We start from the raw sequence: 24,612 nt of genomic DNA on the forward strand, positions 1-24,612 counted from the left end.
GCACTTCAGGCGCAGCGGCTCCTGGAACAACGCTCGACCGGCGCGAAAGAGGCTGAGGACGACGGCGGTGGGGGTGCCGGCTCGCGCCTTTCTTGAGTGTCAGGGCCCCCAGTGAGGGCTAACGCAGCGGACTGCAAGGGGGGCCTACCAGAAGGAGGACAGTCGCCCTGACAGCAGAGTTCTACATCCTGCGACCATTGCCGAGTTGGCTGGCTGTGGCGGGAGCGACCAACGTTGGGGGTGTGAGAGGAGACACCCGCCGGGGAGCGGGCCCTGAGGTGGTGAATTGCCGGGCTGCGCTTACACACACGTGCTTGGAGGACACCCTGCGCGAGGACGCTGAGCGGCCTATGAAGCGGTGGAGTCCCTGGGACGGAGGGGCTCAGCGTTGCGACGGACCTGGAGGTTGGTGACTGGCGCCCGGGCGCACCCCTGTGAACTCTGAGGGAGCCCTGCCTGGAGGACGGCACCTAAGCTGCGAGAGAACCGCGGTCGGCGGAGGCGCCTGCATGATGGGCAAGCCCAGGGTTAAAGGAGGGGACGTGGTGCCGGAATCGGAGGCGCGAGACGGAACCACCCACAGCCCCGCAGACTTGCAGCAGATGCGAGACTGTATCCTGGAGGCCATAGCGGCCACGAAAGATGCATTGCAGCAGGACATAGCTCAAGTGGCTTCCGGCCTGGGGATCCTGCGAGCAGACCACGGCAAACTAAAGGACAGAGTCACAACCATAGAAGACACGCTGCAAGAACTGGTGCCGGCACGGAAATCCCTGGAGGGGAGGTTGGTCCAGGCGCTGGATCGCATTCAAGTCCTGGAGCGGCGGGCGGAGGATGCTGAAAATCGCAGCCGGCGTAATAATATCCGCCTGGTGGGTCTGCCGGAAAAAACAGAAGGGGGTGATATGGTGGGATACCTGGACGCCTGGCTGCGCACAGAAGTGGCCCCGGACGGTCTTTCGCCCTTCTTTACACTGGAGCGGGCGCACCGCGTGCCGGCAAGACCCCCCCAACCGGGCCAACCGCTGCGCCCAGTGGTGATGAAGCTGCTGCATTACAAGGACAGGGACTGGCTGCTGCAGCGTGCTAGGGATGCGGGCCCATTCCGAGTGGATAACAGTAGCGTCACAATGTTCCCGGATTACACATTCGAAACCCAGAAACTGCGAGCATCCTACTTGCCACTCAAACGAGAGCTGAGAGCTGGGGGGATCCAGTACTCGCTCCTTTTCCCGGCCAAGTTGAGAGTTGTGGTCGACGGTAAGACGCTCTTCTTGCCCACGGCGGAAGACGCCTGGGCGTTGTGGGACGTTCATAAAGCAGGGACAGATGGAGCGAGATTCCGAGCGGCGGAGGAGCAACGAGTGCAGCCAGTGCGGAAATCGCGGAGACTCAGGCAACGGAGGCGGAGGACTGGAAGACCCACAGACTCGCAAACGGAGGAAGAGAGGAGAGCGGCTCTACAAGCGGTGGTGGACCTATCGGGAACAGCAGCGACCCAGTCGACTCGAGGGTCGGGCTCGGAAAGCCGCGTCACGAGCTCGGACACGGACCAGTCGGAACTTAATGGGGCCAGGGGCCCGGTGGTGACCCCGCAGACCTTGGGGGAAATTGTTGAAGGTTGAGGGGGAAGCCCTCCCATCCGGCCAGTGCGGAGAGGCCGGGGATCCGGCTCTTCCCGAGAGTGAGCCAGGCTGCGGAACTGATCGAATTTCCGTGAGTGACAATGGGGGATTGTGGGGCGGGGGGACGGGACTGTGGTTGCCGCCCTTGGTGCCGGATCGCACCCCAGAGGCCCATAAGGCCGCCGCAGTGCAGACTGCGGCCTAGGTGGCGGTTGAGCACGGTTGCTCTTCCTCAAGTTTGGACGGGAGCTACTTTCCCGAAGTTAGGTCCTGTTCTGGGGGGATGGGGCCGAGAGTAGTTGGGGGGACTCGAGGCAGGGGGGTTGATGGGGGGGTACAGGGTTCTTTAGGGGCGGGGGGGGACAGTGCCACTGACCGCGACTGGACATAGAGGGAGGTTGCAGCCTGGCCTTTGACATGGGACTATGGCTAATACTGGAATGGTGAAATGTGTGACATGGAATGTACGGGGACTCCACACCATGACACGAAGGCATAAGATTCACGCTTATTTGGTGTGCAGGGGTGTGCAGATCGTGCTCTTGCAAGAGACGCACTTAACGAAGCAAGAGGGCATTGCGCTGCAGCGTAGATGGCGGGGGCAATTGTTTAACACCACGTACTCCGCTTTTGCGAGGGGCACTCTGATCTGGATACGAGCGGGGACCCCCTTCCAGGTAGTTAGGCACACGATAGACCCAGAGGGCAGATATGTGGCTTTTGAGGGTAAACTTAGAGGCCGGACCATAGTGCTATGTAGCGTATATGCACCTAATATGGATCAAGGGCCGTACTTCTCGACACTTTCTGGGGTGCTGGCTGGTTATTTGACGGGTCCTATCCTGCTGGGAGGAGATTTTAATTCAATAGCGGACCCTGCGCTTGATAGGTCCCACCCGCCTCTGGAGGCGTCCCCGGTACACCGGTTAGCGAAGCGTAGGCTCGAGTGGCAGGGGAGGTGGGGCCTGGAGGACGCTTGGAGGGCTCAGCACCCAACAACGAGGGACTATTCATATTACTCATCACTGCATGACCTCCATGTTAGGTTGGACGCTTTCTTGGGCTCCCCGACCGTGCTGCAGTCAGTTGCGCACACAGAGTACTTAAGCCGCACACTTTCCGACCATAATCCCTTGCTGCTGACGTTGGACTGGATGACTGAGGTCTCGAGGGCCCCAACGTGGCAGCTCAGGCCTGACACACTAGACGACCCGCCGTACCGGGTGGCACTCGGTGAAAAGATTACCCAATACTTTGGAGAGAATAGCGGGTCCACGGCGTCCAGAGCGACGGAGTGGGACGCTTTCCAGGTAGTGGTTAGGGGACATTGCATAGGGAAATATGCCGGGGTGCGGAGGACACTGTTGGAGGACTTGGACAAGGCGGAGGGGAAGTTGAGGGAGGTCGAGGTGGAGCGGCCTGGTCACCCCGAGCTCCAGGAGGCGGTGAGTGAGGCTAGAGAGGCGGTGGCGGTTGAAGTGGAGAGGCTCCGCAGCTTCGACTACAAGAATTATATGGTGAGGGCACACGCGGAAGGGGACAAAGCGGGAACGCTGCTGGCTTGGCTGGCCAAACCCGCCAAATGTAACCAACTGATCTTGGCCCTAGCACAGGGGGGGGGCGGAGTGGTCACGGCTCAGATGGACATATTGGATAGTTTCTGCTCGTACTATGGGACGCTCTACAAAAGCGCGCTGGAGGGGCTGGAGGACGATATTGACGGCTTTCTTGAGGGGCTGCAGCTGCCGCGACTCGACCGGGAAGACGCGGAGGCCTTAGGCGGGGATATAGACCTTGCGGAAATCAGGGGGGCAGTGAAACGAATGGTACGGAATAAAACCCCGGGCCTGGATGGCTTGCCCATAGAATTTTATGGTAGATATTTGGACCAACTGGCCCCAAAGCTCCAGGAAGTGTATAAGGAGGCCAAGACAAGGGGCAGACTGCCACAATCCATGTGCGAGGCCCTGACGATCCCGTTGCTGAAGCCGGGAAGGGAGGGAACGGACCACGCCTCTTATAGGGCGCTGTCGATGCTGACGTCGGATTATAAAATCCTGAGCACCATACTGGTGACCCGGTTGCTGAGGCACATGCCTAGACTAGTTCATAGTGACCAGTCGGGGTTCATTCCCACGCGGAGCACCACTGCCAATATCCGGCGACTTGTCCGTTTGCTGGGAGACCCGCAAGAGGACGCGCCAACGCCACTCGTCTTATCTGTAGATATAGAGAAGGCTTTTGATAGCCTGGAGTGGGGTTACCTGTACAAAGCCATGAAGCGTTTCGGCCTCGAGGAAGGATACATCGGTTGGACGAAAGTCCTGTACGCCTCAGCGGTAGCTAGGGTGAGGGTGTGATCTTTGGTATCGCGGCAGTACCGCGTGTGCTGAGGCACCAGGCAGGGGTGCTCGCTTTCCCCGCTTTTGTTTGCGCTGGCAATAGAGCCCCTCGCGGCGGAGGCTAGAACAGGCCGCTATTACAGGGGGCTGGTCTACAGAGGGTCCCCGCAACTTATCTCCTTATACGCAGATGATCTGCTCCTGTTTTTGGACGATGCGGCGTGGGCGTTGGATGGAGCGGAGAGGCTTCTAGCGAGGTTTGGCAGGTGCTCCTGTTTTTGGACGATGCGGCGGGGGCGTTGGATGGAGCGGAGAGGCTTCTAGCGAGGTTTGGCAGTTTCTCTGGACTACGGGTGAACTGGTCCAAGACCTGTTTGCTCCCGGTGCGCCAGGGCGAACCGCGACCAGCGGTCCGGCCACTGCTCACTTGGGAGCCTAATTGCCTCAAATACCTCAGAGTGCATGTCTACCATTCTGCCGCAGATATGCTGGAGGGCAATGTGGGGCGCTGTCTGCGAGCACTGAAGGGCAGTATGTCCTTCTGGGCCACACTCCCACTCTCGGTGATGGGGAGAATCTCGGCACTGAAAATGATAGCGTTAACACGCCTCCTGTATTATTTCCACACGCTACCGGTGTGGATACCGGGCTCTATTTTCCGACAGTTGCGATCGTTATTAGTCTCGTTCCTATGGCGCACGAGACGGCGAAGAGTGGCGATGGCGACTCTGACCCAGCCGAAAGATGAGGGGGGCCTGGCGGTGCCTGACTTTGAGCTTTACTATCTAGCGGCGCAGCTACAGATCTTTACCCAAGAGGTGGCACGGGTGTACCGAGGACCGGAGCAGGACAGGGAGAGAGGCACCCCTCACCATGTGCTGGCGTATATTGCGCTACAGCAGAGGCTGGTTGTTGGGGACTTGTCCCTGGAGGAACAGACGTTCCGGCATTGCTGGAATTGATCGCAGCGCCGAGCGGGAGTGCGACGCCCGTATGCGCCGGAGATCCCGCTGGGAATGGTGACGGCGCTCCCGCATGGCGGAGACTGGTCGGGACTGCAGGTGTGGGAGGAGGTGGGCCTCCAAATGGTGGGCGACTTATACGAAGAGGGGACGCTAATCCCTTATCAAACTCTGCAGGAGCGATTCGATCTTCCGAGGGGAGATTACCTGTTGCACGCGGCGGTGACGGGAGCGATGCAGGCGCACTGGGGAGAGGGGCTCCTCGAGCCTACTACATCTGCGGCTTGCCAGTATACCATGATGTCTGCTGGCACTTATAAAGCGGTAACTTGTCTGTACTCCAGAATGCTGCTCGAAACCTTGCAGCCGCTGACGGCACTGAAGGTAAAATGGGAGCTGGATATACAAACTGAGATCCCTGACACCACGTGGGCGGGTATAGTGCGGAGGGCCAGGAAAAGTACCAGGAACGCACGCTTCCAGCTGATACACTTTTATATCCTCCACAGGGCCTACCTCACACCGAGTAAACTTGGGAAGTATTTCGGGGTGGCGGATGCGGCGTGCCCTCGATGCGGTGTTGTAGGAGCGGAGCTCGGACATATGCTATGGGACTGCCCTCACCTGTGCGAATACTGGAGGGAAGTGGGCGAAACACTGACTGAGGTGACGGACAGAGACTTGCAATACACCAAGGCGGCTTGTGTCCTGCACTGGTTTCCTCATACGCCCAAGAACAAGACCACAAGCAAATTTATTGATATGGGCCTCCTTTTGGCAAAGAGAGAGGTGACGCGACTCTGGAAGTCAAAGGCGGGCCCCACACATGGGAGGTGGATTAAGGAACTGCAGAAATGGGCGGTGAGTGAAAGCAGGCTTAGATACCAGCTAGCGACTCGCAGGGCTGATGATAGAGCGCTGGAGGCGGCCGCAGCGTGGGAGGGGTTGGTGCAGGCCCTGCGCAGCAGCGTGGCGGAGGAGGATGAGGCGCCCTCTGAGCCCGATGTTATTCCCCGGAGCATTCCAAACACACAAACACAGTAAATGGTTATGTACCTCTGAGATGTACCCCAGACTATACATTAAGGCCGGGAACAGTCACAGTCGTAGGCGTGGGCACTGGAGGGTGGAAAGGGCGGGGGTTGGGGGATAGGGACTGGGATGGGCAAAGTGATGGGGGAGGAGGGAGAAGGGGGGAGAAAAGTTCAAAGTGGAACGCAGACACCCTACTATGTTCGCGGCAAATGTACAGATTGCAATATGGTTCAATACAGTGATTTCCTTACCACCGCTGCCCGGCCTCAGGGATGTGGGCTCACCAGCTGTGTACGACTGCCTCAATAGCCACGTATGATATGGCACTGGCAATAACGGTGCAGGAATGTTATGGCTGTACGCTGCTTATTACATTACATTGTTCTGCAATAAAAACGGTTAAAAAAAAAAATCAATCATACGGGATGAAAATCAAAGAACATAGTTACACTAAATTGTAGTGTTAGGCAGCCGATCGGAGGCACGGGAGAGGAACTGCCTCTGCTCCCACTCTGCGGGGAGGAGTGAGAAGATAAAAATGAGAGGTCAGGTTAACCTGTAGCCCAGAGCTGTACTAATTTAGGTACGCCTGGCTGGTGTAATTGTGCAGGGTACCGTCGTGAGGTTCTGGACTTTTAAGAGTCCAGAGGTGTCAGGGAAACAACACCCGAAGACCCCTGAGTTCCTCCTGTCTCGGTGCACAAATAAACAGAGAAACGGGCTTCTCGATGGCGGCGTCAAAGACCAAGGTTTATTTACTGCAGGGACACAGAAATCATAGGAACCACACAGAGGCAGAATCTACGAGACTGTTCAAATTGCATTAAGTGGGTTGTTCCTTAAATACACGAAAAATGTCTTTAGGCAACATTACACGAATATTTCTCATGCCCAACCCGGTATCCCAAACAAACAGTAAATCTGACATTAAACAATAATTAGTTGTAGGTTTTTCGGTATTCGATCAGGTCCTCTCGACAGTTTTCCATTCTTCGCCCGATCCTCCCCATCATAAAAATCATAACCTCCCCATTGTAAAAGCCCAGAAGGAAAGGAGCAGAGCCAGGTGCAAAGGATTGAAATGTAGGATAAGAGGTGTTTATGGATCATAAACGGGCATGGCTACCGTCTTCGGCCTTTTAGTCAGGACAACGGACACGAGAACCAGTATAGCAGGACTGGCCTCAGGCAAGGGAGGCAGCTTGATTCTGCCTAGTCATGCAGCGTCAGCCTTTCTCGGGCTCGAGCTTACGTGTCCTTAACAAGGTGACTCTGCCGGGGTCATCGTCCGTTCATTGACTATGTGAGGGCAAGAAACAAGATGGATGCCGTAACTAAAATGGATGCCACGACTTTTACGACAGAATGCCCTATTTTCCAGTGAATTCATGCTAGTTGCGCAGCGAAAACACTGTCATGTATACAATGGATCATTTGCGGTTCATTGGTACCGAAATCGTGTCAGTACTACGATACCGAATTCACGGGTTCGGATCGCTACAGAACCTCAGACCGTCCTTTTGCCCTTACATAGGCAATAACTCACTCTATGTCAGAGTCCATTTCTATGTTCATCAAGTCACTGATGTGTTGTTGCAGCATTACTCTATCTCGTGGCGTATCTCTAAAAACAGGTGGTCTTCTTACGCATGTAGAAACGCAGAGATTACATAAGGCAGGACCACACTGAACAATGAGACAGCACGAAAATAAAAATACTAATGCAACACCAGTGACTATCAGAACCTTCCATCCCCACGCGGACAACAGGCTCCAGAACCATCCCATTAATGACCAATCACCTTCCTCTACATGAATAGAGTCAGAGATCTTATGTAACTTAGAGATGGCCTTGTATACTGTTGGCGCATTATCTGGAATAAAAACGCAGCAACTTGATTGGATCATCTTACATACTCCACCTCGATCTGCAAGTAACACATCAAGAACCATACGGTTCTGTAACGTCATGAGGCGATCCGCTTGAAGCTCAGCTGTCAAGTTACTAAGGGCACCCGCAGTTTCAGTGATGGTGGATTCAACTACCCGTGTTAGTTGACGTAAGTTTCTACTGTTGGCCATAGGCCCCCAGAATGGGAGGAAACCCTTGAAAAAGTCTTCTGCCTCTTGGCCAGCAGTATCTTCTTTACTGAAAACACCTCTCACAACTCTAGTTTTGTGATAATCCGGTGCAGCAGTATATGTCGGAGGTAACAGTTGAGCGATATAACATGAGCCTGAGAAGTCAGCAGGCAGCCATGTATACGCTCTGTCTTGGCAAACAAAATAGGTACCCTTAGCAGCTAAAAATGCAGGGGAAGACTGTGACGGGAAAACATATGTTTCGATACAGTCACTTTTCCCTAGTCGAGCTTTCGGATTCCTCCCATTTCCTTGCAAACAGACTTGACCTTGGTGGGGTACGACCCAGATCGGAGTTGAGCTCTTACGTTTGTTCTCACCCAGAGTAATGCCGTATTCCGTAACATTCCAACCCATGTAAACTCGCAATTCATCCTTGGGAATGTACGGAGTATTATTGACATCTCTCACCATGTCAGTGATTCCTTTTACCAAGGCTCTATTAGCAGAGCTATACCGGGTGGAACGCGGAGGTCGTGGGGGATAGGTCTCTAGGGCATAAGCGAACATGGTCTGAAATGCCCAGAATGATCCATTATAACTAAAAGGCAGAACCAAATAAAGGATGCCCTTGTCCATGGTATGTGGTATCAAGCCACATACCCAGCAGTTTGTTGTGTTGACCACTAGTTGATGTTGGTGCAAGAGCTGAATGAAAGTGTTATTTATAAACTCAGAGCGTCGAGCTTGCTCGTGGGCAGGAAAAGGATGGAAAGAATGAAGAGAAACAACAGTCGGAGAAACAGGAGCATGGGGAGATACTGTAGATCCAACAGGTGTAAAGATCAATTGAATACCAAAAATAATTCCGCCTAACAAGGTTATTAAGACAATCAGAAGTGTCAGAGTACATTGCATTAGGAAACATTTACTGTACAATATGTCATGTAATTTTGTCTTGTGCACATTTATGACATTAACCCGTCGTAATTCAGGAAGCTCCATCTTCTACAACCGTTCGCAACGGATGGTTTGTACCTGTTAAAAACTTGCCTCTGTTTATCCTGGGAGTTCCCAAGGCAAACAGAAGAAACTGACCTAGTGTCTGATCCCCTGCAAATTAAAACAAGGCACACGTTACGACCCTACGGTAACCCAGATGGCAAGGTGAGAGAACAACAAAAAAGATAAAAATTCTAGCAAACTTCCTGACTGAATGGAATGCAATACGATCAAAACGGTTTTACAGTTTTTCAAACAGAAAGGTAATAATGCAATGTCATTAGTTCATAACATGAGAACGTAGATTATATCTGTACTTTCCGGGTCTCGTCTGGTCTTGGAATAGCTGGTCTACAGGTGCGGAAATGTTCGACTCCACAGGTGACAAGTGTTCACTTTGTACAGTACTCGGTTCAGGATTCAAAGGAGCGGTTTCTGCTGAGGTGTCAAAGTTCTGTGTTTCCGTTCGTGGGTGGTCCGTTAGGTACTCTGCATCACTGAAAGGGATGTGCCTAGGAGCAGGTTCTGTCTCGGATACACCAATTCCCTGTCTAACCCAGTTGTCATAGGGGAGTGGAAGAGGGACACGCTTCGTATGGCTGGCGTGCACCCAATTTTTCCTGCCAGCTAGGCGTACTGCAGTTCTGGTTACGAGGAGGACTTGAAACGGGCCCACGAATCTTGGCTGAAGGTTCCGAGTACGTTCAAAGTTCCGAGCTACGACCTGGTCGCCGGGTTTCAACGTGTGGCCTGGACTCTCCGGCAGTTTAGGCAAGGATTCGAATACCTGTTGATGAATAAGGCTCAATTTAGCAGTCAGATCATGAAGGTAATCAATCAACATTGGGTATTCAATCTGTTTAAATTCCTTTGGCCTAGGGACTCCCCATACATTAGCAGGGCGGCCGAACACAATCTCATATGGGCTAAGCCCTACTCGAGAGTGTACAGTCGCTCTGGTGGACAGTAAAGCTAAAGGCAGTGCGTCTGGCCAAGATAGACCAGTGGAAGCTTGAATTTTCGCAAGTTTCAGCTTCAGGGTGCCATTGTACCCTTCAACCAAACCTGCTGACTGTGGGTGATTCGCACTGTGGAATTTCTGAGGAATACCCAGGCCCGCACACACACTCTTCATAACTTTCCCTACAAACTCACTTCCATTGTCCGACCAAACAATCCGTGGCATACCATACCTAGGGAAGTATTCTTTGAGGAGGATTTTGGCAGTGGACATAGCAGTGTTATCCTTTAACGGATATGCCTCAATCCATCTTGAGAAGGCACAGACTACCACTAGAACGTATTTGAGATTGTTACACCTGTCCATGTGGATAAAATCCAACTGAATCACTTCAAAGGGACAAGAAGGGGGAGCAAAATGGCCAGATGGGGTTGGGGTTCCCTTGCCAGGATTATGCATCAGGCATACCATGCAATTTTTCACCACTCTTTCTGCACATTTAGTAATTCCATCGTTCTTCCATACTGGAGCTAACATCTTACAGATCCCTTTCGAACTTATGTGCGCCGCTCCATGCGCCATCGTGACTACTGCAAGTACATACGCATCAGGTAACATCCAACGCTGCTGTTCAGACAAATCGACCCAACATCCACTTGAATCCATTTTACCCGTTTTCTCCTTCCATTCATTCTTCTCGTTTTCAGTTGCTTCATTCTGGATTGCTTTCACACTTTCAATCGTATTCTCACACATTCCTGATTCCGCAATCCATCTTGCAGACGTTGCAACGTACATTCGGCTCGTCATGTTCTTGGCCGTTTCTTTAGCGACCTCATCAGCAAACGCATTCCCACGGCCAACATCATCCGAAATCTTCCGATGTGCACTGCACTTCACAATTGCAACTTCATTCGGTAGGGTCAGGGATTCCAGTAGATCGCTGACTAACTGTCCATGTTGGATCTTAGTCCCATGTGACGTGAGAAAACCTCTTTCTCTCCAGAGACGCCCAAAATTGTGTGCAACGCCGAAGGCGTACTGGCTATCAGTAAACACATTCACTCTCTTTCCCTCAGCTAAAACACACGCTCTTGTTAATGCAATTAATTCTGCGGCTTGGGCAGAATTCTGACTCACTCTTGCAGTCTCAACAATCGTACTCAAAGTCGTAACTGCATACGCGGCCGTCACATCACCATTCTGTAGTTTGAAACATGACCCATCGACATATAAGGTGCCGTCTGGGTCTAGTAACGGAGTGTCTTTTAAATCAATCCTACCTTTTGTCTCTTCCTCAGTTTTGAAACAGCAATCATGGGGCTCTGAATCACTCGACTCCTGAGTAGTCGGCAACAGCGTTGCTGGATTCAATATGTTGCATCGCTTGATCTGAATATGACTTGCCAAAAGCGTCAGCTCATAGCCTGATAGTCTAGCACTGGTGAGGTGCTGAGTTTTCGTTCGATTCATGAGTGTATCCACAGCATGTGGAACCATGACTACTAACATGTTGTTCATGACTAGTCCAGCAGACTGTCGAATAGATACTGCAGCTGCTGCTGTAGCTCTCAAACAACTTGGCAATGCTCTGGCTATGTGGATGAGAAATATGCACAAGGCCGCTGTTTGTCCCCAAATTGTTGCGTTAATACACTCAATGCACAACCTTCTCTTTCATGGACAGATAGAGTAAACGGCTTACTGTAGTCAGGAGTACCCAACACAGGAGCTGAACACAGCGCATCACGTAAGTCAGAGAAGCTCTGTTGACATTCATCAGACCATGGCAAAGGGCTCGGAACACCTTTTCCAGTCAGGGCTACCAATGGTTTTGCCATGAGAGAAAAATTTGGGATCCATTGCCTGCAGTATGACGTAATACCCAAAAACGCACGCACTTCTCTCTGTGTGCTTGGTACAGTCATCTGCGAAATTGCTTTGATTCTTTCTGGGGTCAACCTTCTTCCCTCCTTTGACAAAAGATGACCTAAGTAGGTCACTTCTTGGCAACAATATTGCAGTTTAGAAGGTGACACCTTGTGATGTAAGTCTGACAAATGACGTAACAAAGAAATTGTAGCTGCTTTGCAAGTTTCCTTGTCATCAGCGGCTAGTAAAAGATCGTCTACGTATTGGATCAGAGCAACACCATGAGGAAGTACAAGGGCATCTAATTGACTCTTTAATGCTTGACTGTAAATTGAAGAGCTCTCACAATAACCTTGTGGAGCGCGTTTGAATCTGAAACTGCGACCTCCTAGGGGAGAAACCAAAAATGTCTCTACTTTCTTCGGCTATGGGAATGCTGAAAAAGGCATTTTTCAAGTCAATCACTGTAAACCATGAAGCTGAGGCAGGAATCAACGTCAGTAATGCAGTGATATCTGGTACCACAGGAAACTGTGGAATCACTATTTTGTTAACCTCTCTGAGGTCAATCACAAATCTGTAAATTGGAGGTTTGGAAGGGTCAGTACGTTTCAAAATCGGCAGAACAGGACTATTGCAGACGTTTCCTCTAGTTTCCTCAATCACATCTTTCTGTATTAAGTCTTTCACAATCAGCAAGAGTGCTCGTTCACCCTCATTCGAAATCCGATACTGTGGGATTCGTGGAAATTTAACATTAGCTTTCAGGCTTACCACATAAGGGGGAATTTCCAAGAGGCCTACATCGTTAGGACCAGTCGCCCAAAGAGTATCAGGGAGAGAACGCAGCTCCGGTGGGAGCTTATCCATCGACATATACATTGGAGAGATGACTCGTTTGCCTAATGTGAGCTGTACTCCCGAAGGAGAACAGTACAGTGTCGCGTGCAGGCGTTTCAACAGATCTAAACCAAGCAGATTCTCATTACAACCGGTTGTTAGGATAAGGGGTGCTTCTAGTTCGCATGGCCCAACAGAAATTGACAAAGGACTAGAAACAGGATTGTGAACAGGGGCGCCTGAGAAACCTACTGAAGTGTTCGTTAAGCCAGACAAAGGTGCGCCAGGGAGTTTCGCATGCATAATTGAACTTTTTGCCGCACCAGTATCCAACAGAAACGGTTCGACCATGCCTGAGGTAACTACTGCGACATAAGGTCCACTCTGATCAACTGGAACTGATACTACTCCCTCTCTCTGCCTGCGGCTGTCCTATTGTTCGCTTCTTTGGATCTCTTCATTATGATCATAGTAATCTTCAACATGATACTGTGGAGATCTTCCTGGTTGTGTAGGTTGTATATTTCGCTGATCGAAATAATTCGATTGGCGATCAGTCTGTGGTGTCATCGTACCACGCCCTCTACCTCTAGGAGCTTGCATAAACCCAACATTACCTCTCTGAGCTGGGACACCACTAGTTTGTGGGTGCAGAACTGGACACTCATTCTTATAATGACCCTCCTTTTTACAATAAGCACACTGATTCCATGCTAACTGTTGCCGGGGAAAACTATAATTAAGCCTTTGGGCCGTCCCTTGCTGGAATTGTGGCTGCTGCTGAAACTGGGGTCGCTGCTGTGAATCTGACTGATTTGAACGAGGCGGATACGCCTGTTGCAAAAGAACTTTGGTCTTTAAGTCTTTCGTTTTCTTTTCTGATTTTTCCTTCTCTTCTTTCTCTCTATTCTCGTAATACTGAGCAGTTGCAAGTATCTGTGCTGTCGTCGACACTGCCCATGCACTTTCAGAATCCTTTAACTTGTTACTAAGCTCAGGTAATAAATTAAACACGAACTTGTCGACAAACAATCTCTGGCCTCCCTCAGTACTCATATCTTGCCCACTGTGGTCTACGAAGGTCTCTTCAAATCTAGTGAAGAAGTCAGAGACGTTTTCGTCCTTCTTTTGCTTGCATGCCGATAATTTATCCCAATTGACTCGTAACGCTGGCATCAGCGTTTTCATTAGAGTAATTATTCTGCCAGGTAAGGCAGCAATCAGAGGTTCAGGTTTAGCACCGCCAACTTGTTGCGCATCTGCCGCTATAATAGCTGGCCAATCACCTCCTAAGGCGATTGGGTGGTTCTCTTGCCGAATTTTGGCCCATATAGGCTGTGGCACCACATTACCAAACAACATTTCGATGTCTGCCAAATTCATGATACACGCTTGAACTGTCTGCGTTAACTCTTTGTAATAACCAGCAGGATTTTTACGTGGGTCTGGTAATGCTTGTTTTACTGCTAATACTTCAGCCCGTTTCCAAGGGATGTGTATCCACACTCTCTGGAAATGTGCCGGAGCAGCTGCAATACCCAAGTTCCCATCAGCTTGAACTGCATCACGCCATATCGGTGGAACTTCCCTCATTGGATATTGTCCTCGTCGTTTCCTAGTTGTAATCGGTGAACCATCAGGGTCTCTTGTCGCTCGAAGAGGGGACTCATCCCTATAAGCTAAAATCAGTTCTATCGCTCCCCTTACTTCTGGACCTATCACCATTCCTGTGGCAAATTTCTGTTGAATATTTATCAGGTCAGTGGGGACGGAGTCTAAATCATCATCTTCCCATTCCTCACGCACAAGAGAACACATCACGTCAAAAACATAACGTTGAGTCGGTTCATTCCATTGCATAAATGTCTCTAACACTCTTCGTGCATCATACTTCGCAGCTTTCGACATCCACCTAAGAGCTGTCGAATCTAAATTGTCTCGTTCTTGGGAACCAGGAAGCTGGCTGCGTCTCTGTATAGAGTCAGAAACGGGGGTCCCAATTAAAGACCCGTAGAGAGGAGTTAAGATTTTAGTTACAGAGTCGGTTATTTTCCGACGAACAGAAAGCGGAGTCAGAATGTTCACAGGGTTCGGGGACAAGGTAGCTGGAGCAGATGAAATAGTAAGGGTGGGAGTAGCAGGTAAAGCAGTTTGCGAAACGACAGGCAAAGGCGGAACGGGCAACCCAGGAAGAGGGGGTGCCGAAGGAACATTAACCACGGGAAGGATAGGAGCTGCAATCAAGGGAAGTGGAGCAGCTATTCCAAGCTGGCCAGCAGCTGGCTGTACAACAGGTACTGTAATACCCTGTGCATACGGTGGAGGCGAATTCAACAGGTAAGACAACAGAGGATCCTTTTCATGCTCCTCCATCGGCTTAGCAGGACATGATGGCAATACAGGGTAACATTTATCAATTGCCAAATTATATTTTCTATTCGCCATCTCCATTGCTTTCTCAGTCTCGTTGACATGCAACTGCCTAGCAGACTCCATTAAAGTCAACCCTTTCTCTTCCTGTTCTTTCTTCGTTTTCCTAATTTCTCTCTGTTTGGCTTCTTTGCGCCATACGCGAAAAGAATCAAACATTGCCGGCCGGGCTTTTCTCTTGAATAACTTCATTTCCAAATTATCTAGTATTTCCGTTTCGAAGCTACCATGCGGTGGCCAACTAAGGACACCATCTTTTTTGGTATAACGGACCCATACTTCATTATACGTAATAGGACCCACACCATGTTTACAATAGAGCTCATACGTAGGAGTTCCAATCGGAGGAACCGAACATGAATCCTCCAACCGGGAATCCCCGTTGCAACGTAACCAAGACAAGAAACAATTACTACTGGTAGTCATGACAACAAAGACAAATTCCAACAAATATGCGCAGAGAACTTAGGCCTACCAAAATGAACCAATACCAAAACAGAGATTATCTAAACAAGAGCAACCAATGATAATCTATGATTCAAACCAGAGCAACAAGGAACAACCAGATCGAGCGTAACTATATACTTAACTGAAATGTGGAAGACGTCACCAAGGAGAACCCGTCTACGTCTCGCCGTACTAAGGTCTGCACCTCGGGTCCAAGACAGGGCGACAGTCAAGGCAGCGGTCCTCTGTAGCCGTCTGGGAACGGGAACCCTCGTGGAAGAGATCGTCGGGCCACTTTTACGACATGCAGGGATCGATGAAGCGGGGTACCTCCCTCCGGAATCTTCACACAAAACTTCTCGAACTTTTCAGGCTTTGGACCGGTACCGGATGACGTCGCCCTACGTTGGGCGCCAATCTGAGGTTTGGTTCTTTTAAGAGTCCAGAGGTGTCAAGGAAACAACACCCGAAGACCCCTGAGTTCCTCCTGTCTCGGTGCACAAATAAACAGAGACACTTCTCGATGGCGGCGTCAAAGACCAAGGTTTATTTACTGCAGGGACACAGAAATCATAGGAACCACACAGAGGCAGAATCTACGAGACTGTTCAAATTGCATTAAGTGGGTTGTTCCTTAAATACACGAAAAATGTCTTTAGGCAACATTACACGAATATTTCTCATGCCCAACCCGGTATCCCAAACAAACAGTAAATCTGACATTAAACAATAATTAGTTGTAGGTTTTTCGGTATTCGATCAGGTCCTCTCGACAGTTTTCCATTCTTCGCCCGATCCTCCCCATCATAAAAATCATAACCTCCCCATTGTAAAAGCCCAGAAGGAAAGGAGCAGAGCCAGGTACAAAGGATTGAAATGTAGGATAAGAGGTGTTTATGGATCATAAACGGGCATGGCTACCGTCTTCGGCCTTTTAGTCAGGACAACGGACACGAGAACCAGTATAGCAGGACTGGCCTCAGGCAAGGGAGGCAGCTTGATTCTGCCTAGTCATGCAGCGTCAGCCTTTCTCGGGCTCGAGCTTACGTGTCCTTAACAAGGTGACTCTGCCGGGGTCATCGTCCGTTCATTGACTATGTGAGGGCAAGAAACAAGATGGATGCCGTAACTAAAATGGATGCCACGACTTTTACGACAGAATGCCCTATTTTCCAGTGAATTCATGCTAGTTGCGCAGCGAAAACACTGTCATGTATACAATGGATCATTTGCGGTTCATTGGTACCGAAATCGTGTCAGTACTACGATACCGAATTCACGGGTTCGGATCGCTACAGAACCTCAGTCGCGTCATGTAATATGGGCGCTAGGTGCGAGAAGTCGCTATGCGCAGGCAAGACAGTGGCAGTTATGGCACTGAAGATTAAAAATCAAGTGCGGGGTGTAAGTCTGAAGCGGGCGTGAGCTGGAACTTACTTGGGTTTGTTGGCGGTTCCCACTTTAAACCTACTGCGGCTCCCTGGGTCCCGGCTGCTAAAAGTCGGCGCTCTGGGAGACAGACTAAATGCGGAAGTGGCGGCACTGGCGTGAAACGTCATGTGCCAGAGGCTGGACCGTGAGGTATTGGTGCCATGTTGGGAGTGAATTTAGGACAGCACATGCGCGGTGACAGGCGCTTCAGTGATGGTTCTGAAATTCAGTAGTTTGAAATGACCCAGTGTTATGTGCATGGTCACAAATGAAGGGGTCCTATGAAATCGGCGGGCAGGAGGTATGTCAGACTGCTCGTGCGTGGGGATGGAAGCAGTTGCAGTCAGTCTGCAGTGAGAAGCTAGAAGTGATGTGCCATTGGCACAAAGTCACAGCAGGGAGAGGGTATGTAGTGAAGATGGGCACAATGTAGGTCCGCCTTAGCAGCGGATGCTGTGCTAGGCAGACAGGGTGTTCCTGCGGGATGTCAAAGTGAAGGAGAACAGAAGTGCCAAAGAGGTGCTCCGGAGTGATAGAGCAGAGATGGATAGGTGGCACTAGTTTAGAAGAAGAACTGTAATGTCCGTGATCCTGAGATTTTCGAGACAAGAACTGGGTGGCTAGCAGAGTAGAGAAGTCTATTTACTCAGTGAGTTACAAGGTATGTTATCATTGAGTCCAGTGAGGTGGTTGGATAAGCGTTAGATCCACCGCTGTTCCTTTTCCAGTAGTCGTTTTTCAATGTTCGGGGTACTGGGGTCTAAGGTTTCAATTATGACCCACCGCATGTCATTTGTAGTATGACCGACTTCCAGAATGTGATTGGTCATTCTCGTTGTATTTTTCTTGCAGCGGATAGTGCTGCAGTGCTCGCAGATGCGGATCTTGACTTTCCGATTAGTCATGCCAATGTATATTAGGCCACATGGGCAGATAATACGATAGATGGCATGTGCGGTGTTACAGTTTGGTGAGTTTGCGAATCATCCAGGTTTTGTTGGGTTCTAACTGTAAGGTTTTTGTTGCTTTTGTTATGTGGCAGACACTACAGTTGCCGCATGGAAAGTGCCCCACAACTTTGGGCAAGCCCCATGCGTTCAGAATGGTGTTGTCTGCAGGGGTCTGATGTCTGGGCCGGGTTGAGAATAGAGTGTCTTTTATGGATCTGGACTTTCTGTAAAATAATAGAGGTTCTTCCCATCTGGGGGGCATATTATCAAGCACGGCGTTAAAATTATTGCAGCTTTGGCGGCAGAAAACTGCTGCTAAAGCGGTGATAATGGGCTTGATAATATGCCGCAGAGAATTCCAATAGAAACCCATGTTGACACCAGAACATGGGCTTCTATTGGAATTCTCAAGGGCATATTATCAAGCCCATTATCGCCGCTTTAGCGGCAGTTTTCTGCCACTAAAGCAGCGATAATTTTAACGCCGCTTCTTGATAATATGCCCCTCAATTTGCCTGTGAGGAGAATGTTCCAGTTCCTTTTAATGATATGTGACACTTGGTTGGCAACAGAGTTGTGTGTGACCACACAGGTGTGGGGAATCGTGTTTTCAGTATGCTCAATGGTTTCTAGCAACCCTTCGCAGTTCTGGTTGCGAGCATGTTTTTGTGCCCTAGTGGTTATCTTTTTGGGGTAACCACGCAAATGTAGTTTGGTGCTGAGGTCTTTCGCCTGTGATTTGAAATCAACGATGTCACTGCAATTCCTGCGGAGGTGCAGAAATTGTCCATAGGGTAAGTTCTCTCTTATTGGTCTTGGGTGGAAACTGGAGAAGTGTAATAGGGAGTTACGTGCTTTTGGTTTGAAGTGCGTCTTACTTTTAAGTTTTCCATTGGCAGCTTCAATCTCTAGGTCTAGAAACACAACCTTGTTTCTATCAATGCTGTGAGTGAATTTGAGGTTGGTATCACAGGAATTAATCCACTCACAGAATGCTTTAAGGGAGTCTTCTTCTCCTTCCCAAATGAGCAGGATATCGTCAATGTAGCGTCTGTAAAACACCACTTGCGGAATAAGAGACCTGTTGTTGTGAAATAGGTGGGTCGTTTGAAGTAATGGACGTACAATCCTGCTACCCTGGGAGCGAAAACGCTCCCCATTGAAGTTCCGTGTTTTTGGAGGTAAAGCGCTCCTTCATATTCGAAGTAGTTGTCCTTTAGAGCCTGTGAGGCACATTCTAGTATGAATTGTTTGGATGTGTGGTGTTGCCATGTCATATTATCCAGTGCTTGTTTGAGTACCACTAGGGTGTCGTCTTGTGGTAGACTGGTGTAGAGACGCTCCACATACAGGGAAACCAAAAAAGAGGTGTCTGGGTTGTATGGGAGACTGTCCAATTGGTGCAGTAGATCCTTAGTGTCTTTGAGGTAGGTATTAGTGTTTTGGACAGTTGGTTGTAGGAAGAAGTCAATGTAACGGGAGAGGGGTTCTAGTAAGGACCCTATGCCCGAGACGATGGGGCGTCCGGGTGGTGGTTTTTGGTTCTTGTGTATTTTAGGTACTGTGTAAAAGTACGGGACTCTCCCTTCGGTGGTGGTTAAGAATTGAGCTTCCTGTCTGGTTATTTGTCCTGTGTTTTCTGCCTCATTCACCAGGTCATGTATTTTATTTCTGAGGTTGGGGGTAGGATCTTCTGTTAGTCGTTGGTAATTTTTAGTGTCATCTAGTAGGCGTTTGCACTCCTTTTGGTAATCCTCTTTATCCTGAATGACGATGCCACTGCCCTTATCCGCTGGTTTGATAATGATTCTTTAGTTGTTTTGGAGTGTTTGTAATGCCTGACGTTCTTTGTGGCTCGTGTTCTGAAAGGTATGTTCCTCTTTTACAGCTTCAATTTCTTTAAAGACTGCCTGCTCATATACCAGAATTACAGGAGGGATGGCATTAGGTGGAGGTATGAAGGTTGACTTGGTTCTGAAATTGGTGTCTCTTTTTGGGGACTCGTCTATCGTCTTGGGGAGGTTTTCAAAGAAGGCTTTTAGTTTTAGTTTGCGAAAAAATGCCGCTAATTCGCAATGTAACTTGAATTTGTCTAATTTTATGGTTGGTGCAAATCCAAGTCCTTTGTTCAGGGGGATGAGCTAATATGAGGAGAGGTTAGTCACTAGGTTTATCTGGAGCTCGGGCCTGGTTGAGGCTCCTTTGTTTTGCTCCTTGTTTGTGCACTCGGGTGTTGGTTGTCTTCCCACTGGACCTGAGTTTGTCTGCGTCTTCTGCCGCATCCGTGGCGTCCTCCCCCTAAAAAATGAAACCCTTGGTTTGGGTCATGTATGTGGGGGGCGGGGGTCCAAAAGGTGGGTTCCACCCATACAGGAAGTGGGGGTTTTCTGGGGGTAGGGAGCTTGGTATTGTTGTCCGGGAGGTGGTTGCTGTGGCCAGAGTTGTTGCCAGTGTGTGTTCTTGCCTCTTCCTCTTTATCTTTTTCGGTAACTGCCAGTGCTTGACCGCTGCTGACAGATGTGTCATCGTCTGAGGACTCTCTAGAAAATTCCTGACGTTTAGTGGGTTTAAAGTCTTGTTCTGCATAGGGGTAAGTTTTGAGATATGAGAACATTTTTAGGTCCTTTTGGAATTTCTGGATCTTTGCTTGTGTCAGTCCTTCTTTGTATTCATTGATCTCCCTGTTTGACTCGTCTAGTTTCTTTTTGAACGAGGTCATTGTGGTTTTGAAGTGTGCTTCGGTGGCCTTATTTCTATCAAGATCGCGTCGGAAAATCTCTTTGCAGTTTGTATTATGAGGATTATCCAATCACGTGTGCATCTCCATGCTATTTGCGCCCAGTCTTTGCAGAATGCCGCGTCCTTGAGGAAGATGCAGGGAGCATTGGTTACTATGAGCCCTCTGGGTGCATTGTTGTTCCGTAAATACTCAGTGAGTATGACTCCGTGGAGAATGGTGCGTATTCTATTTCTCTTCTTCTCATTGAGATTGTCCCAGTCTGCTCTTTGAGCAATGGAGGTGGCTACGTTGAAGTCTGCTAAAAGGGGTGGGTCTGAGATGATTGTGGAGACATCGTCTTCCGTGAAGCCCAGGCCCTGGTTTTCTGCCATCTTCTTTGATTGATTGATATCAATGAGACAAATAAAATAGAGCTCTCGCAGCTGTGCGCTGCTGGATCAGTATCAAACAATAGGAGAGCGAGGAAAGGAGGGGGAACTGTCCCTATCCCCTGTATGAATCAAGTAAACAATGTGGACGCCCCTGACCTGTGTAGGGATTGGGCTCACTGTAGTTGATTTACAGTGCGAAGGAATCCTTCGATTCTTTTAAAAGAGCCCTCACACACCAACTTAGTTGGTGTTATGCTTCATCATCGGGTTCCCAACCGGGTGGCCGAATGCCGCCCAGTTGTGCTACGACGCCTGATTACGGCGGAGCAGGTGTGGTGCAGTGGTGTGATGAAGTGAAGTGTGAGTTAAAAATACCTCTGAGAATCCTGACCATGGGAATTTTATTTGCGGTGGCCCAGGGTATATTAAAAATGACGAAAGACAACTAGTGGACTGATTAGTCTCTTAGTTGTCTACTTGGGTCAACATGTTTCAGCCCTCGATTAAAGGTATGAGGGGCTTTCGTCAGGACCAGGTGAAAAGTGTGAAAAAGTGGATGGCAAAATTACACCATGTGTGTAGAATGGCCACACTCGCTAAGGTGTGTTGGGAAAAATAGGAGTGTTTGGACGGCGCCAAACAACTGGAATTGAGGTTCCTGTGAAATAAATGACAGACAAGACAAGACACATATAACAATTTTAGAAGCAACATTAAAAGAGCAATCTTTAGTCTGGGCAACATGTGCCTGTCAATTCATGGTGGGCACATACATGAGTCCAAGAGGATAATGCCGGGTGATCAGGTGCTATAAAGGTACAATAAGCATATGGCAATTAGCCGTTTTGTAGCGTAATAGTGCATGTTTATAGTGCAGGCGGTACGTGTTGCATGCTGGGCCATGGTATAAAATACGTAATAAGGCTCAGGTCGACAGTTTGAGCCACGAGGGCATACTTCCAGTAGGTGGTGTTGCATGGTGTGCTCATTACCAAGTGCCTATAGGTATGCCACTAAATAAACAAGTAGTTAGTTAAAAATTAAGGCATCAATTATACGGGATGAAAATCAAAGAACATAGTTACACTAAATTGTAGTGTTAGGCAGCCGATCGGAGGCACGGGAGAGGAACTGCCTCTGGTCCCACTCTGCGGGGAGGAGTGAAAAGATGAAAGAATGAGGGGTCAGGTTAACCTGTAGCCCAAAGCTGTACTAATGTAGGTAAGCCTGGCTGGTGTAATTGCGCAGGGTACCGTCGCGTCATGTAGGTGCGAGAAGTCGCTATGCGCAGGCAAGACAGTGGCAGTTATGGCACTGAAGATTAAAAATCAAGCGCGGGGTGAAAGTCTGAAGCGGGCGTGAGCGGTAACTTACTGGAGTCTGTTGGCGGTTCCCACTTTAAACCTACTGCGGCTCCCTGGGTCCCGGCTGCTAAATGTTGGTGCTCCGGGAGACAGACTAAATGCAGAAGTGGCGGCACTGGGGTGAAACACACTGGCAGCCAAGTTTTGGAACTCTCTCCCACTGTCCATCCACAGCCTAAATAATTACTTGGCATTCCATAAGGCAACTAAGACTCCTCTTTTCCCCTCACTGTAGGTCCCTGTGCTTTTCCTGGTGGTCTTCTCCATTCGACTGTTATTAGCGCCGGGGCGCCCCTTTGCTGGGGCAGCCGTGTGCTCTATAAGCTACATAACATAACATAACAATAAGCCACGTTAGGTGGTTTAACGCCACCTTGTAAACATGGGGTAGAGATCAATTCCACCGGAGCTCTTGAAAATGAAGCGCTCCAGCAGCGTTAGGCACTTGTAAATATGCCCCAGCATGTGTCCGACATAGAAAAGAAAAACAAGCAGGGGCGGCATCGGCTAAACATCCAGGGGCTCATTTACAAGCCCCGTGCGCCGCCAGTGCGTCACTTTTAATAACGAAAAAGTGACTCATGAGCGGCGCAAGTGGCTTGTAAATAAGCCCCCCAGTGATTCTGGGCAAGTCACTTAACAACATGAATGTGATCTTGTTTAAAGTAACAAAAAATGAATGTGAACTTGTGTAATGGGAGGGGCTAAAAAAAAACATTTAGAGGTTTGAAAAAAACCGCAATAGATTGGCAAGTGACAGCGCATGTGCGCTGCCCGCAGGCTAGAGCTAAAAGGCATTCATCTACTCACGCTTTTTTAAAGCAGGTTGTTGATGTGCCAGCTTTGAAGCCTGCAGCTTGACCCAGAAGCACTTTTATAAACTGCAAAATAACACCAAATAATACAGACATCTTAACTGAAATACAACAATGTTGTGCTTTCAGGTGTACGTCACAAACTATCATGGGGCATATCAACAACAACCGGCGATAATTATCGCTAAGCGCACTTAGCGCTAGGATAATTATCGCCGGCTAGCGTTGATTTTTATCGCTGAGATAGCGTGCTATTAGCAACGCTTATCTCAATAGCGATAAAAATCCTCACGCTAAGTGGCTAACGTGAGATTATCGCTGGAAACCCAGCGATAATCTCACGTTAGCTTGTTGATAGGGACAGACAAACTTAGCCATGATATCCCCCTTCCATAGGATATCATGGCTAAGTCAGAAAAATACCAGACGTAAAAAAGCAGCGTTAACAGCGGTTAGCGCTGCTTTTTTTGTCTCTAACAGGGTTAGCGATATTCTTGATAATAGGAGAAATGTCGCTTAGCGACATTTCTCCTATTATTTTACTCTGGAACGCCCCCTTTGCATCTCATTAGAGATGCAAGGGGAAGCGTAGAGTAAAAGGGTGCTAACATGCAAATTTGCATGTTAGCACCCTGTTGTTGATAGGGCGCTAGATTTATCTCTGCTTTTTTGGCTTTTAAAGCCAAAAAAGCAGAGATAAAGCCCTTGTTGATATGCCCCCATGTTCTCAGAATAACAATCCATCACCAAATCAAAGTAAAAACAGTTTTACTTACAAGTTCAAAAGATGCTTTTTTCTTAAAACTTTTTTCAAATATTCCACCATAACGGTCAATCATTGACACTCGAAGTGCAAATAAAAAAACATACATAGGTCGAAACTTAACACAAAATAAAAATGATGGAGGTTGAGCCCACCAAACATTATAGTCACCATACAATATAAGGATGGGCCATAAATTATTAGAATTTACAACACAATGGTCCAGACTTACAAAAAGTCATAGAACGCAGTGGCCAAACATGCTGCACTGCGCTGGGTGGAAGGGAGGTAGAAGGAGAGCCCCATATCTACAAAGATATGTCTCCCTTCTCCCCTTTCCCTAGCGCCATCGCTGATTTAAGCTGTTGTGCGCCAGGCACACAACTCAGCACCATAGTGCCAGGGTGCGTGCCTTAGTCTGCCATAGGTTTTGTATTGGAAGAATTTCCTTCCAGTACAAAATTCTAAATGTAGACATGCTTTAACAATTTCCCTAATTTGTATGTGTGCTGCACAGTGCAGCACGCAAGAAAAGTCAGAAAAGAAAGGAGAAATAAAAACATGTCTCCTCTTCACTCCT

The sequence above is a fragment of the Triturus cristatus genome, chromosome 2_2, assembly GCF_964204655.1.
Source record: "Triturus cristatus chromosome 2_2, aTriCri1.1, whole genome shotgun sequence".
Classification (NCBI taxonomy): Eukaryota; Metazoa; Chordata; class Amphibia; order Caudata; family Salamandridae; genus Triturus; species Triturus cristatus.